Source organism: Triplophysa rosa, linkage group LG7, assembly GCF_024868665.1.
Source record: "Triplophysa rosa linkage group LG7, Trosa_1v2, whole genome shotgun sequence".
Lineage (NCBI taxonomy): Eukaryota > Metazoa > Chordata > Actinopteri > Cypriniformes > Nemacheilidae > Triplophysa > Triplophysa rosa.
In genome coordinates this window covers 6,108,345-6,124,626 of record NC_079896.1, presented here as the reverse complement: position 1 = coordinate 6,124,626, position 16,282 = coordinate 6,108,345, and the positions used below count along the sequence as shown (strand labels likewise).

The 16,282-nt window shown below is 38.1% G+C and overlaps 1 protein-coding gene across 3 annotated transcripts in view; it reads right to left on the bottom strand.

The window, feature by feature from the left end:
- The window catches only part of foxp1b (forkhead box P1b), a 163,098-nt gene extending 151,960 nt beyond the window's left edge, over nt 1–11,138 (bottom strand). The window contains exons 1-2 of one of the 3 annotated variants that reach the window (XM_057337521.1): nt 10,810–11,138; nt 4,556–4,634 (exon numbers count right to left, since the gene is read on the bottom strand). The gene's annotated coding sequence lies outside the window, so the exon portion shown is untranslated. Of the gene's footprint in view, nt 1–4,555; nt 4,635–8,591; nt 8,707–10,809 lie in introns of those variants that run through there. The other 2 variants (XM_057337516.1, XM_057337517.1) reach the window with 2 other exon arrangements.
- Nucleotides 11,139–16,282: the final 5,144 nt, after the last annotated feature.

The following is a 16,282-nucleotide window of genomic DNA, read 5'->3' as shown; positions in this document are numbered from 1 at the left end:
CATCCCACAACTGCAAAGAGTGTGTGAAGAAACATGCCACACTTGTTGTTTTGTGTTTGCTGTATCTCAAAGATGCAGTCAACCCATCCATCACATAGAGACACACGATCAAAAACAGAGGAAAACTATCGGGGCAACTAAAACCAACTGATGCTACCTGATTTTTGACAGGACACTATTTCAAAAATTTGATTTAAAGTGATAGTTCACCCAAAAATAAAAATTCTGATTTTGCCTCACCCTCTTGTCAATTCAAACATGTATGATATGACTTTCTTCTTCCGCAGAACAGAAAAGATCTTTTGAAAAATGTTGTTAACTGGTCCCCATCCACTTGCACTGGTTTTATGTCCATACAATAGAATGGGGTCCAGTGCTATTCGGTTACCAACTTTCTTCAAAATATCTTCTTTTATGTTCTACGGAAGAAAGGCGAGTAAATAATGACAGAATTTTCATTTAAGGGTGAACTATCACTTTAAATTGAAAGAGTAACCCAAATGATATCTAAATATACCAAGCTATGAGATTTGAAGGCTCTTTTGACTTGAGCAAATTAGCATCCACATAACAATGCATAAACAACCAATTGCATAGCAACTTTTGACAACATGGCAGCACGTTTTACACAAAACAGCATAAATCTGCAACTTCAGAAACTCTACATATCTCGTTTTTAACAGTATTCCGCTTTCAGTAAAAACTCTGTGACTTCTGCCACTTCACTCATGGTGCACAATCAAAAAGTGTGGATCTCTATCCAATTTGAACCCCATCTTCAAGACTCCCCTCAATGACCTACCCAAGACGGGACAATTTAAGGGAGTGGTCCGCCCGCCGTGGTCTCCCTATTGACCCTGCGGCTCAAAAAGAGCCGGAGGAGATCGGAATGATTTAGAGCTCTTCTCTTAGACGTTCTGACAAGGTTAGCGGGTCAACGCAGACATTAACAGGTCAGTGTGTGGCTCACTTGGGGACAATTACTCCATGCCGCGGCTAAGTGGACACTTGATTGAACATGACAGTGCTGGGAATGCGCCATCCCTATAGATAACAATTCTAAGGACCATTTAGGATAAAAAGCCCTTGTGATACGGGCCTTTATGGCCCAAATTCATCTTTCTTTACGCTTTTAAAAAGAACGCCGGCGGTGTGATCGAGAGGTTATTCTCTGGGCAGTAAGAAGAGAAACATTAGAGAGATCTTACGCTCTCAAAGAGATCGCACAAGAGCAAATACGAGGTGAAGGGGGGCTGCGTATGGAGATTACACATCAGTTTAGAAGATTGTTACCTTATCATGCTGAGCTTGTTAATATCTGTTGCGATTGTTTTGTTTGGGTTTATGGTCGATTACAAGCTGTGATATAATTAAATTCATAAAGAGGAAATGCGGCATTAACATTTTGATGACTGAGGTTATACGCGCATCCAATTATTGCCGTTATTTGTAAGGTGTTAAAACGATCATTTTAACTGCCTGTAAAAAGACAGCTATGGCTCCTGGATGACGAAACATTTGGCTTGACACGCTGCAATCTTACAATAAAGTGATCGCAAAATCAAATGCACAGTGATGGGATACAAATCCAAAAGGGTTTAAAAAGAAGTATATTTTTATGGACCCATTCAGACCTAACAATACTATGCTACAATTTCTCTTTTTCCAGTACAAGTTAATTACAACATCGATGCTTGGAGAGCGTCTCAACAAAGAAGCTCATAGATTAAGTAGACTTGCATGTAGCTAGTAAAGTAAGTGTGTACTTTTTCTGAAGAAAATATTCAAGTGTGCATACAAAACTCTTGCTAAAGTCGGTCAACTATGGAATCGCTAGGGCCCTCAGCAGTCAGCATGGTTACAAGGTGGTTATCTTCCCCCGGAATAAATTTGATCCTGGGCCTAGATATGATCCCCTTCTTTGATATAACCATAAAGGGTTACAATACAAATAGGAATGAACAATATTGAAGGGACAGTTCCTGCAAAAATGGTCTTGCATCATTTATACACCCCCATGCCATTACAAAGACTCACTTTGGTAACCAAACAACACTGCCACACATTCACTTTCACTTTGTATGAACACAAAACCATTGAGACATTTCTCAAAATATCCTCTTTTGTGTTCCACAGTTGAGAGAGACTAAAACTGTACAGGTTTCGAATGACATCTTTAATAACAAACACCATTAATGATTCAATAAATTTGGTTCCTCTTCTCAGAAAACATGATGGGGAGATGAACTACATACATACATTATCTTCAAACGTGTTGACTGTCTATCGCCCCATCTACTTCACCTCTTTCACATTTGGTCATGGTTAGCAATGCATCTAGAGAGTAACTTTTTATGTAACGCACTTTGAATTACCTTTGTGTATGAAATGTGAAACATAAATAAACTTGGCTTGCCCATCCAAATGTATCTGAGATGGATAGGAATCATTAAGTTTCTTCTACTTCATACAACATAACAGGCTGCCAGTAGGAAAGCGACATAAAGCTTCTTATTGGATGATTTTACGTTGTTTTTGTTAAACATATGCTAAACCTAATTCTATTTGTAGTTGTTGCTACTATTCGGAAGGTTTCAGGGCAATGGATTGTTGGATTGCTAACTTAACTCCTGTCAGCAGAAAGTTATCTCCACAATGTCCTGTCTCTGCTGTCGGCAGCATCGACTGCTCGGGATACAGTTCACATAAACTGGGTGCGCTTTATTCAATTCTGCGACAAAGTTTGTGAATTGTAAATGATTTTAAAATCAAATTTGTTGTGATGTCATGTTGTTTTGGTTTGCTTAATGTGACATGTATACCTATGACCAACAAACTGCTTTTGAAATTTTGTCATGTTTTGAAGTGTGACTGCTCTTCTATGACAGCAGTCTATAAACCAATAAAAGCACAGCAATTGATGATGTGATTCATGACACCACTTACAGCCAATGAAGTCTGGTGTAAAAGTATGGCAGGAAGGAAAACGGGTGGTGGGGGGGGTGTATCAGAAGGTGAAAGTGAGAAAACGGCAGATGCTCAGACCAGAAGAAAGCAGAAAGAGAGGAAATGAAAAACAGCCATAAAAGAATAAATAGATGCTGAAAGGGGGTGCAGAGAGCTTGAGGGAGTAAAAAAAGATCAAATGGCATGGCATTGTCTTCCACACCTCCTAAAAATAAAACCGTGTTTAAAAGGTGATAAAGCGAGCGAGAGAGGGAAAAATCACTTATCCTAGTGCCCACCGGACTATCCCATTACCACCAAAGCCCCACTACAGACATTTCCCTTTACCGCAGCGTCCACGAAGCCCAGACGCTTGGAAGTGATGCGCCGTACTCGCAAAAAGGAAGTGAGCGTCTCCTCTTTTTACCTCTCACCCCTCCGCCCTCATTAACTGGGCTCCTTTCCAATTCATTTAGGAACCCCCGAGAGCTCGCCTTCCCCTGAAATTTACCGAAATGACACAACATTAGCAGATTTGCATATGCAAAAGGCCAGCAACAGGCGCTCGCTGCTCAATTGACCTATTGGTTGTTGTGGCAAGCCGAGTTAGTCCCGCGGAACAATTCTGTAACCAAGTGGGCGTCGTGCGAGTGCCATCTGGGTAACACTTATTTAAGGCTGGCAGAAGTCCCGTGGCAGCCCGCCTGGCGAGGAGGAGAAAAGGGGGAATAAATTGCATCATTTATTTGACATCCATTTGCCGTCATGCCCGTTTAAAACCCATGACTAAATAATTTGGTTATTCGACTGCCAGTTACTACTGTCATCCAAATTGTGCGGTGCGCGCAAAAATGAGGGGGAACTGTCACATGCCCTGAAGGAGGGCGAGCTTGTGATGTTAAACCATGCGAAAACGCAACTCGGTAAGCGTAATAACATCCGACGATTTATTTTTTACTAAGGACTGCTTTTGGAATGGACAATATGGCTTTGTTACTCATAAACAGGTGACGAATGCGGCAATTGGGACAACAGGCACATTTTATTTAAGCAAGCGGTTTAGAAATTGTGTGGTAAGCCAGTCGTTAATAATGTTATGGGTTTGAAGAACCATTTACACTTTAGAATAAATGACAGGAGGTACACAATGCAGAACTGAGGGTTGGAAAAGTAAGTCACAAGGGTAAAACTTTCATTTTAACACAGTTGGTGCTATGTTCACGCAAAAATGGTCCCCATTGACTTGACCATAGTCATTTTTTGCTTCTTGGTGAACTATTCCATTACTAGGCCGCCTTTAGGAATTGATAAATAAAGATGTACAATATAATATACAGTATACATTAAATATGTTTTAATATGTTAAAATTAAAAATACATTTTTAACAATAATTACTCAACACAGAATACACAATTTTTTTTTATAAATTGTGCATTATTCATTAGTAAGGCTGTTTTGGAATTTATGTTGGAATTGGGATGTTTCTGTTATGATACTCAAATTCTGAATGATTTTGCGATCTGTCTATCACGAGTTAAACTCTAAAAAATCTAGACCGACGTTAAGAAATTGAGCTGGTGTAACAGTAATAGAGAAAATGTTTCTTACTGTCTCCGGAGGAAGTTCAGCTGCTATGACACACGATCGTAGACTGTCTGCTCAAATCCCCTTTGCTTCTCTTAAAAGTCTGAAACCACAAAGACAAAACCATCAACATTCAATATGTTACTACTCTTAACAGTAGGAAATCTAATTTTTTCATGACTATCAATCAAGAAGCAAACCAAAAGCTTTTATTTTTTTATTTGCATTCATTTTTCTTTTACATTACCGAGATTTGTTCTAACCATTATTATACATCATAGTAACCAAGCGGTGTGTGTATACCAACAAAATGCAAGTGAAAAAGCTCCCGAAACGATCCATTCAATCACTGTAAACAATTGTATATCAGGTACACAGAAATGCACTCAAAATTCCCATCTCGCAGCTCTATAAAATTAAATCATAAGATTGATTCTCTCATTTTCGAGTTCATTCGGCTTTGGACGATTGATCAGACAACGCGCTAGACGATCGTACATTATGCTCATTCATAACATCAGAATGCTTTTAGAGAAATATCTAGTAATCCCCAAGTACATTTCTCAGATCTCTTTTCGACACTCGCAGTTTAGATTTGCACAAGAAAGCCGTAGTTTGAAACCAACAAATGGTGCTACAACAAAAGAGAAAACCACCTTTTGTCATTGCCAGAGATAAAAAAAAAATTTTTAAGTGTGAATTCCACATGCTTTGCTCACAACAAAAATACACTAAACTTAAAATGCCTTTCCTGCAAAAAAGAAAAAAAGAAAAGTAGTCTTAAATTGAATCTGGGGCGGACGGTATGACTGGAAACCTGTTTCACAGTACAAGTAATTTTATTTTACAAAAAAGTTTTATTTGTTAACATTACTTAATATATTAGCTAACATCAACTAATTATAAGCTTTTATTGACTTATTAATCATGGATTAATATTAAAAGCTTTTTTTAATGATTTTAAAATCACCACTAGTTTGATTTAAAGGGACAGTTCACCAAAAAATGTAACTTCTTCCATCATTTCCATCAATGTTTTTCAAGAATGTGAAAGGTGTTCTGGGACACCATTGACTACAATTGTATTCTTTCCTCCGTAGTAGTCAATAGTGCCCCAGAACTGTTTAGAACAACTTGAGGGTGAGTAAATGATGACAGAATTTGCATTTTTGGGCGAACTCTCCATTTAAAACATACAAAGTGTGCTGGACTTTCTGTACTTGAGGCATTTGAATAAACACTTCAGATTGCTTGGGTAAACTAGAGCACCGAGAGAGAAACCACCTGTACGGCAACCCCATACAACGCTAAGCTCAGATACAAGCCTGAAACCCAAAAAACACATCTTTCACCTTAAGAGAACGTCAGCTCAGCCTGGGCCGCGTGAGGAGCACCTTTCAATGACTCAGATCAATTCACTTTCAGACGATTTCTAAAAGCAGCAAGGAAACAAGACGCAGGGCGTACATACGCTTTCATGTGAACGAGGCGGCTTCGCCACCGTGCCAAGTGTTTAAGATAATTACTGTGCTTTCATAATGATCCGTCTGATACAGCTTTACATGCATCAAATAAACAAGCAACAACACGTCAATTAAGACCACCCTTATTCCTAAATTCAGGGTGGTTTAAAGCGTCAGGTTTGGGTATAAACACCCGCAGATGTAAACAGATGATCAAAGAGAAGCCCCATCAGTTTTTTCTCCATCATTTGAACATCCAATTGCGAAAAAAGGGAAAGCTACGTGCAAAACTAATTAACATGCACGCTATGATAAGGTAATTAGTACTCGAGCCAGTTTCCTGATTAAACATTCTTTAATTGAGAGCGGGCTGCTATTGAGAGGGTGGAAAAACTCTATTCCCAAGGAGGGCACTTAAGAGATGTCCCTTTTACAAACACACAGACGGAGACAAAACTAATCCCAGACACAGACAAAACGCACATTAATTACCAGTCAACAATATCAGATTCTACTTTATTATTATCCAAACATTTTTTCACTGTTTCCAATGTTATGCGAAGAATTCATCCAACACAACATGCACGACGGCTTATCCTCACCACGCTTTAGGCCCGCTCACACCAAGGACATAAACTATAACAATAACTATATTAGCAACCAAATCAATGGTTTATTCTAGCTTTATTTAAAGCGAGAGCTCATTACATTCAAATGGATTTTTATTGGCTGTCAACTCAATATCATCCGTCATTGGCTGTAAAAAAACAACAAAATATCATTCCTCCGTATTGTTACAGTTAAGGTTAAAGATGCTGATACTCTCTCAAATCTTAAATCTCTACATTTTATCATTTCCTCACCCCTCTTGTCATTTCAAAGCTGTATGTCTTTCTATCTTCCGCAGAAAACAAAAGAAGATATTTTGAAGAAAGTTGGTAATCGAACAGCGATGGCACCCATTCACGTGCATTGGTTTTGTTTCCATACAATAGAAGTGAATGGGTGCCGGCGCTGTTCGGTTACCAACTTTCTTCAAAATATCTTATTTTGTGTTCGGCGGAAGAAAGTCATACAGCTTTGAAATGACAAGAGGGGTGAGTAAATAATGACAGAAGTTTCATTTCTGGGTGAATTATCCTTTAAAATCATTTTAATTGTATACTGATTTAATAAATCTTTGTCAGGGTGAGGTATAGTCCCGACTCCCGAGATCATACTAGTCAGAAGCCAACAGTGTGAAAGGTATTACATGTCTAACAATTCAATATGAGGCAACTGTTGAAATTTCATCATATATTTGTTCTTTATTATTTATTGCACCAACATTGCTTATGTTTGAATTGTACAGGGTTGATGAGGACCAGAGAGTACAACAATAAGAGCATCCAGAACTGGCTTGGTGTGAAGGTCCCTGGGAAAAATCTTAGGAAAAACGAAGGAGTGCAAATATCAGACCTCTATAACACATAGGATGCATTCAAAATTTTGTAAAAAAAAAAAAAAAAAAGAGCTGCGAATAATATTTGCATAAAGGTCTACAAATGCTGTGATTTGAAATCATAAAAAACACAGTTTCTTAACATCCAGACATGGCTGCTGATCTCCAGCTCTTCTGGGCAAGACCGGCGAGGAACTGATCCAGCGAGCTGATCCCTGCTCAGCTGTCAACTTCACAGCTGGCATAAAGGGATTTGTGAGTATCAAACCGTTTCAACATCTAATCCAACCCATCTGGCTTTACAATCCAATGGAAGTACATCCAGGACAACTACAGCTTACATCAACAACGCATTTTGAAGGTAACATGAATCAGTGACCTTCCTGTGCAGTACAGAACACTCTGAGCACTTTTTTTAAAAATGCATTTGAATGTTGCTCGTCTAACTTTACTTCCTCAATTTGAATATGTACAGTAGCAGTAGAAAGTTCGGACACAGTTGACTGAATTCGCTTCTCATTACATACTTATTCCACCATAGTGATGGTCAAATGCCTATACGATAAGTTATGCAGAGGCATTTAAATTGTATTTGCATGTAAAAAATTATTTTGTTTAATAAAAAACATAGTTGGTCTGAATTGTTATGACTAAACTGCATCAACCAACAGTGCCGTTATTACAACTACTGTTAAGAAATCTTTTTAGGTGGAAAGTTGGTTGAGGCATTGCCAATAGTGCGCAGAACTGTAATAAAAATGTTTAACTTTAAATTCATTTATTTAACATTGATTTCGTCTGTACATACCTACTTCCCACATTTCTTTTTTTTTAATAGCTTACTAATATTACTTAAAAAAGTTATATGGGTATTTCTAAACGTTTGACTGGCACTGTATAAAATGTAAAAAAGATATATTAAACACAATAAATATAAAATTCCACTTTGACTTTCAGTATCAACTTTAGTTTTTATGTCATTCTGTTGTACACATATGCACCAGAATGTCTATTTAAAATAAGTGGGTGAGATAAGGGTGAGAAAAAGTCACGTCTCGCAGTCTGACTGCTTACAAGCAATTTATAAAATACTTGGATTCCTCAACGTGACTTTGAGGTGACAACAACAAGCTATAATTAACACTAAACATCATACTCAACAGCGTCCAGAGTTGCCATGGAAACAAGAAACTGGCTGCATCCTCGCCCTGCATTTCAAGCCAGGCAACCCAGCACGGAAGAAGAGGGACGACAGCTGCCCGAATGCGCAGGGACGCTCCAACCTCTATCCTCCTTTATCGTCCAGATAGCGCATCTTCACACATTGCTCAGAAGCCTGAGTTCAACCTCTAGATCATCTCAGATTACAGTTCCCTTAAGTGCCATTTACTCCACTACAGCAACATTTTAATAACCTTTCCGTGTCTTAACCACCCTGCGTCTGACTCATCGTGCGCGTTTTGCATGATCACAAGTAAATCTGAAATTAGAAATGCAAAAGGTTTTCCTGTAATACCAAGAAGTGTCATGTCGCACATCTGTGTCGGTAACTGTATCAGGCCTTTGATGAAATATTATTTCACTAGACTTGCAACAAACAAAGGATGGAGGAATACGATTTTCTACCACAGGCAAGTACAGTAGTACAACTCCATCACGCATGACAGATGGGTGAAATAACTCGGGTCCCCCTGCCGTTTAGCACCGGGGCTGAAAAGTTGCAAAGAAAAGTTCACCCAGTGCTTTTAATCCTGGGTCAGTCTGCTTTTACAGAGGTCCATTTCTGCATAAGTGAGCACACAAACTCCACTGCCTGTTCAAACAGTCTCTCTCTCTCTCTCTCTCTCTCGGGCAGCTCATGACAACGGCCCAGCAGCAGCGCTGTTTGATCTCCAGTGTTTTCCTTAATCTGGGTTGTCAAGGTTCGCTTGTTGGAGGCTGTTTACTTTACTGCTCCTACAAAAAAGCATTCTTTTTTCCTTCTTATTTCCCTCAGACAATGACTAATCCAAGGAACTGAGCTGCACAAGCGCCAAGTGTGAAATCTCCTGTTCTTTCTTATTTAAAAGTGCTTTTATTACATCACTGAGATCAAATGTGGAAAAAAAGAGTTGATGATAAAATGTATCATTTGTCATTTTAGTTTTACCCGTTCTGTTCTATTATATCGCAATGCAAAAGGGATACCACCTTACAAACATCTATTAAGTTTCTATCGACCGGGTGTGTAGCCTGACAATGAGAGCAAATGCAAAACGTTGCATCTTTTTACATTTAAAAAAATCTAATGTCGAAAACTTTAAAAACAAACAAAAAAAATGCACAATAATTGTCCATGAACAATGTTAAATAAATGTTTGGAACCAACAAAAATTTGTTAAAATCATAAAAATACAACACTGAGACCAAAAAGAATTTGTGGACGCAGTGATAAATACATTTCAAAACTGAGGGACGGATAGGGTTTAAAAGTAGTATTACGTATTAGTAATAACAACATGATTAAAAACATAGTTAGGTTCACACACTCATCGCTTGGACACTTACAGAACCAGACACATTTGCCTGGCACTTCAGAGTTAAATGTTGCAACACAGTCATGTCGAAAACCAAATTCGCATGTGGCGGTGTTTCAAAACGTGTTAAGCCGCCTAACGTTACCTAGTCAGCATTGCTGTGCATTATAAGAACTGTATGAACTATGGTATAGGTAGGCAGCGCACTAAGTTTTAACACTCATCCTTTTTTTACTGAAGGAACACCTAATTCTGAAAGTTCACAGCAACTTTCATCCCAGCCGGACGATACAACTTTGTTTGATGTCTGCAAGTGTGCGATATTATGAGCAGGTTTTGTTTAGACGTGTACTGTTAAAAAAAGTCGAGATGCACCACTACAAGTTTCTATTCTATCACTGTCGTTTGTGGTTAAGGGAACACGTGGGGAAAAGCCCCCAATCCAACATTGTGATCCGACAGAAATCTCGGCTCGCGTCGCGAACTCGAACGCGCAGCGACTTTCGATACACACGCGAACGCGTTATTAATACTTTACAACATCACGTCGCACCCGCACTGTCATGCACACGAAACCATACAACTTCGCTTCTACGATCCAAAATAACCAGCGCAACAACTAGCTAGCCACGGGCTAACTTCTGAGAAGTATCTTAAGGTGCGAGTATTGCTATTAAAATCATTCGCCCGTCTTGCGAAAGGAATCAGCTAGCGGTTTATACGCACGCGATTGTTGTAGTTGTTTAGTAATTTTTCAAACTGCGTCGTTACAAACAACAAGGCAAAGCGCAAACAAAGACAAACTCGGCGTGCATGTGCCCTTAAATGTTAGAGAATGCTGGAGGAGAGTGAACTTACCGGGGTGTAATAGAGACCGATAGACGCGTGCGCGGTAATAATTCAACTCTTCACGCGACCTTGTGTACCGTGAGCGCGTGCAACAAACAGCTCTGTAAATAACTATTACTCCGCCGGCGGGACTAACTTCAACTGCAATCACTCCGTATGGAAGCGTCGCCGTTTCGAGCACGTTTTACGCCACCTTTCTCCGCCGATCATGCATGTGAGCTGCTTCTGATGTTATTACACTTTATTGCGCCTTGCACGCGCACAGAAAAGAGAGAGAACCGCGGATTTGGATGTTGTTATTTTTTGATGTTCTGGGTCCGTGACGTCACATCCACCTGCTGGATGGATAAACAACATTCGTTGCACATCTCGCGCTGCAAAACAAAAGTGTGCGCGTGTCAAAAAGTCAAAGGCACGCGGGTTTGATTTAGTAGAGGGGCGATGTGCAAATAGTCTGCGCTTCTTTTTTATTTTGTTGTGATCATTTGAACAAATGTGTTTGATTTAAAAGTATGGTGGAGATTGGCTTGGTTGAATAAAAAAAATCTGAAATAAAATATATATTTCTCGTTTCCCAATTTTCTCAGAAAAATAGTGGTGGAAGTTCAGGAGAAGGACAGCCCATAATAAAGAACGAACAGAAGACGTGAAGCTTTAACAGTAGCTTTGTAAACTTTGTACAATTGATTACAGACTTATGAAGTAAGGTGCGATCACGTACCCATATAAATAAACAAACAAACAGATTTAAGTTTTACTGCAAGAGATTTTAAAACTCCCAGTATTCAAAAACACATACTTTCAAGAAGAATATAAAAGGAATTCTCATTGTCGGTGAGATTTTATGCAGTGCAAAGGGATGCTGGAGGTGTGAAGTGGGCCTGTAAAGTATATAATTAAGAAGAGAATAATCATTGGTCGGTTCAATAGGCCGATTAACATTCATGTGTGAGCAGCATTAATCTAAGATCTCGACAAGAGAGAGAGAGGTCTGACTGTCCTTGACCAAGGACTGAAATGCACAATTCAAGTAACAGTGAACGACGGTATGTACAGTATATCATGGTCACATCTCTACGGGACAGAGCCAATTTCCTAATGCAGTTGTGTTGTGCGGATAAACAGCGCCACCCTCTGGATTATTGTGCATCCTACACATATGAGCTGAATTCACACACTTTTGTCACAAAATCAATGCAATTTATGGAAATTGAATCGTGATAGTTACAATAATACAGTAGATAGTTACAGTAATCCTTTCCAGTTATAATCATATTTGTAGAAACCTGTATTGTTAGCACAATAATGCAGTACATTTATGGAATTACAATTAGATGATTGATCAATTATACCTTTATTCAAATACTCATTAGAAATACATCTGTCATCTCAACTATGTGTATCTATAAAACACTGTTTTGATGGCGCACAAAGACATTAATTGGACTGTCTCTGGACATATTGCGAATAGTGTGACATGTAATGTCAAGGGGCCTCATGCCCTATATTTTTATAGGCAGAAAACTATTACATCAACCACAGACACACCCTTTATAGAAGCATACTATATTTCGACTTATTGTACCAAATCTAAAGGAAAAAGATAAGCCTCTTAAGTTTTTCAATGCTTCATATGAATACTTTCCTAAACATTTCTGCATTTAGACACTTCCAATGATATATGAACAAATAAATTATTGTAGGTAATTTGTGGCTTATGTATGCGAAACCAGTTTTATTTTAATTAACTTGAATTTAGCACAGCCTGTAACAATTTGATTGGTTGCTGGTGGCACGACAGCATAAAAAGAGATTGCAGCAATTATTACATAATTCTAGCATCTCAATATTAAATATTAATGATGTGTTTAATATAGCATGTGTCTTTGTCAATGTTTGTAAACACATATATCACAATATACCGGTATTGTCAATAACTGTGATATTTAAAACCATCGATATCATTTCAATTCTACACATACTGTAAAATATTTAGGATCACTTAAAATGTTTGGTTACAAACTCTGCGTCTTTAAATTCGCATTGTGAGTGTGATTCACAGTCTAAATAAAAGACAAAACCACAAAATAGATTAAATTAAATTTGACTAATAGAATCAAGCTTTCGATAGATATCGCAATAATATCATTATTGTAAAATATTTGGGCCACAATAATCGTCTAGTGAAAATCCAGCTCTACTTTGAGTCTTAATTTTAACAACAGATGGAGGACAAAATGATTTATCTGTCTAAAACTGACAGACTGTCGTTTGTTTCTCAGAGGGATGGGTCAAAAGTAAAACAAAATTAATCTTGTTTTGAGCGTGTTGACATCGTAGATTTGGCATGACTGATGTCTTGTGGATTTGGTCTTGTTGTGATAGAGTAGCACTCTGAAACAAATTAATTTAGGATTACTATAAGTTATGTAACATCTTCTCAATACGCAATCATGCTTAAAAAGGGAGTAATTAGACTTCTGTTAATTAGGTAATTAAGCAAATGAAATGAAATGACTCTCTTCCTCCTAAATCTTCTTATGCACATCCTCCCCTGCAGCTCGAACCACAAAGAACACAATGGCTGATATTTGCCTATTGTGTTACACAGAATCCGTTTTATCTCATTTTGACATGGCATGAATTGGACATTTCACCTGTGTGTTATTCCTGACCTTTGAAAAATAAGATGACTTCGAACCTGTAATTATTATCTTCTAGGTAATAAGAATGCAGGGCCTGACGGAACATGCATGGTATGCATGCTATGCATGCTAAGTCAGTGCATCGCATGGGACCACACATAAACAATAATACACCCATAATGAATTTAGACGCTTTTATCCAGAGTGATTTAGGGGAGACTGGGGACGGTTGCAACATGGGACAGTGGACCCCTACACCCTTCTGGAAAAAATCAGACATATGTTACCATTCCTTCTAGCCAAACCAAATTTCAAGATAAAAAAGTAATTTTATGAATGCTCAGATTTTTTCTCTTACTGTCTAAACTGTTTGTGTGAACCATTATACATTTATATCATTTAAATCAGTGTTTTCTTAGCTTCTAAAAGGCATTGCTAGCAAGTGTCAAGCTATTGTGTCTAGCTAGAATAGCAATTTCTTTCATGGCTGCCAGTTGCAACATGTTGTTGCACTGTCCCTTATAACAACACTGATGTAAAAACTTGTCATATTTGCATAATACAATTCTAATTTTATGAATTAATAAAGAACTCTTTCAATAGCCACCTTTAAAAGTAGATACTGTCAGACTAAACCACAATGTAGCCTACATTAAAAACATAGCCTAACAATTATAATAACAACAACAACAATAATAATACAAAATAATAAACATGGTTTGTTACTTATTACTTAGAAATATGTTTTTTCCTATTTAGTCTTTATACAATCAATTAACTGTTCACACACACACACAAACAAACAACACAGTTCAGTTCAGACAAGTGCGAACAAGTATTTCAGTAGGCTACATTTTCAGTATCTAGTTTTTTATTGAAAATATTTTGCCAGTTTAACTTTTTAAAGATTCCGTTTGTTCACAAATAAAGTAAAGAAATTGCAAAATTATGTTATGGAATATTTCTTATTACATTTTAATTAATGCCCCTGTTATGGGGTCAGTTGCAACATTTGACTTTGTCTGTTCAAGTATAACTTGCGCATATATTATCATACATACGCATGTTACAGCCGTGTAGGTGGGTTTAACATATTCAAATTTTGGCTTTCTACTAAAAACTCTGAGAAACTGAAGGAAATACAAAAAGTGTTGCAACTGTCCCCAGTCTCCCCTACAGTGCATTTAATCAATATACTGTATGTAGGGAATCAAACCTGTATCGCAATACCAGTTTAATTACAGAAACACTAATTATGTCATCATGAGGCATTAAAGAATGTTCAGTCGAAAATATGTTGATTATCAGACACATACTGTAGTCATCACACAAAAGAAAACAAGGTTATATTTTAGGTCTTGTAACTGGGAACCATGTACAGTGAGGAAAATAAGTATTTGATCCCCTGCTGATTTTGTAAGTTTGCCTACTTACAAACAAATGAAGGGTCTATAATTTTTATGGTGGGTTTATTTTAACTGATAGACACAGAATATTAAAAAAAATCAGGGGAAAAAAATGTTATATAAAGGTTATAAATTGATTTGCATTTCAGTCAGTGAAATAAGTATTTGATCCCCAAGCAAAACATAACTTTGTACTTGGTGGAGAAACCCTTGTTGGCAAGCACAGAGGTCAGACATTTCTGATAGTTGGTCACCAGGTTTGCACATGTGTCCGGATACATTTAGTCCACTCCTCTGTCAATCTTTAAGGTTTCTTGGCTGTCGCTCAGCAAATTGGAGTTTTAGCCTCCTTCACAGAGGTTCTATAGGACTAGGGTCTAGAGACTGGCTAGGACATTTAATGTGCTTCTCCTTAAGCCACTATTTGGTTGTCTTGGCAATATGTTTTGGGTCTTTGTCATGTTAAAGGCTCATCCATGACCCATCTTCAGTGACCTAGTTAAGGGGAGGAGGTTCTCGTCCAAGATTTTACTGTACATGGGCCCGTCCCTCAGCCCCTCAATGCGGTGAAGTCATCCTGTATACCTGTAGCAGAGAAAAAGCCCTAAAGCAGAATGTTTCCAACACTGTGCTTCTCTGTAGACATGATGTTCTTGGGCTCATAGTCAGCATTTCTCTCCCTCCAAACACAGGAGTCCATTTTGGTCTCACAGCAGTGCCAGCACTTTCGCCAAAGCCTTTTCTGAATCATTTTTATGTTCATTGTCAAACTTAAGACGAGCCAGGCGCGCCTTCTTGGGCAGGAGGACCTTGCGGGTGCTTCAGGATTTCAGTCTACTGTGGCATAGCGTGTTACCAATGTGTTACCAATGTTTTGCTTGCTAACTGTGTTCCCAACTGTCTTGAAATCATTAACAGGCTTCTTCCGTGTAGTTCTGGGCTGATCTTTAACATTTCTCATGATCATCTTTACCCCATTGGGGAAATATTGCAGGGAGCTCCAGAACAAGGGCATTTGATAGTTATTTTGTATATCTTCTATTTCCAAATAATCACACCAACAGTTGTCTCCTTCTCACCAAGCTTCTGTCTGTAGCCTATTCAAGGTTTGTGCAGGTCTCCAATCTTGTCGCTGACATCCTTTAAAACCTATTTGGTCTGGACCATGGTGTTGGAGAGGTTGAACTGGAAGATACAGATTCTGTTGGTAGGCATCTTTTATATACATAACAAGCTGATTTAGGAGTACTTTCTTAAAGTGACAGGACTAATCTGTGGTCCATATAGGCACATAACCAATCTGTGGAGCCAGAATTCTTGCTAGTTGGTAGGGGATCAAATACTTATTTCACTGACTGAAATGCAAATCAATTTATAACCTTTATATAACATTTTTTTCCCCTGATTTTTTTTAATATTCTGTGTCTATCA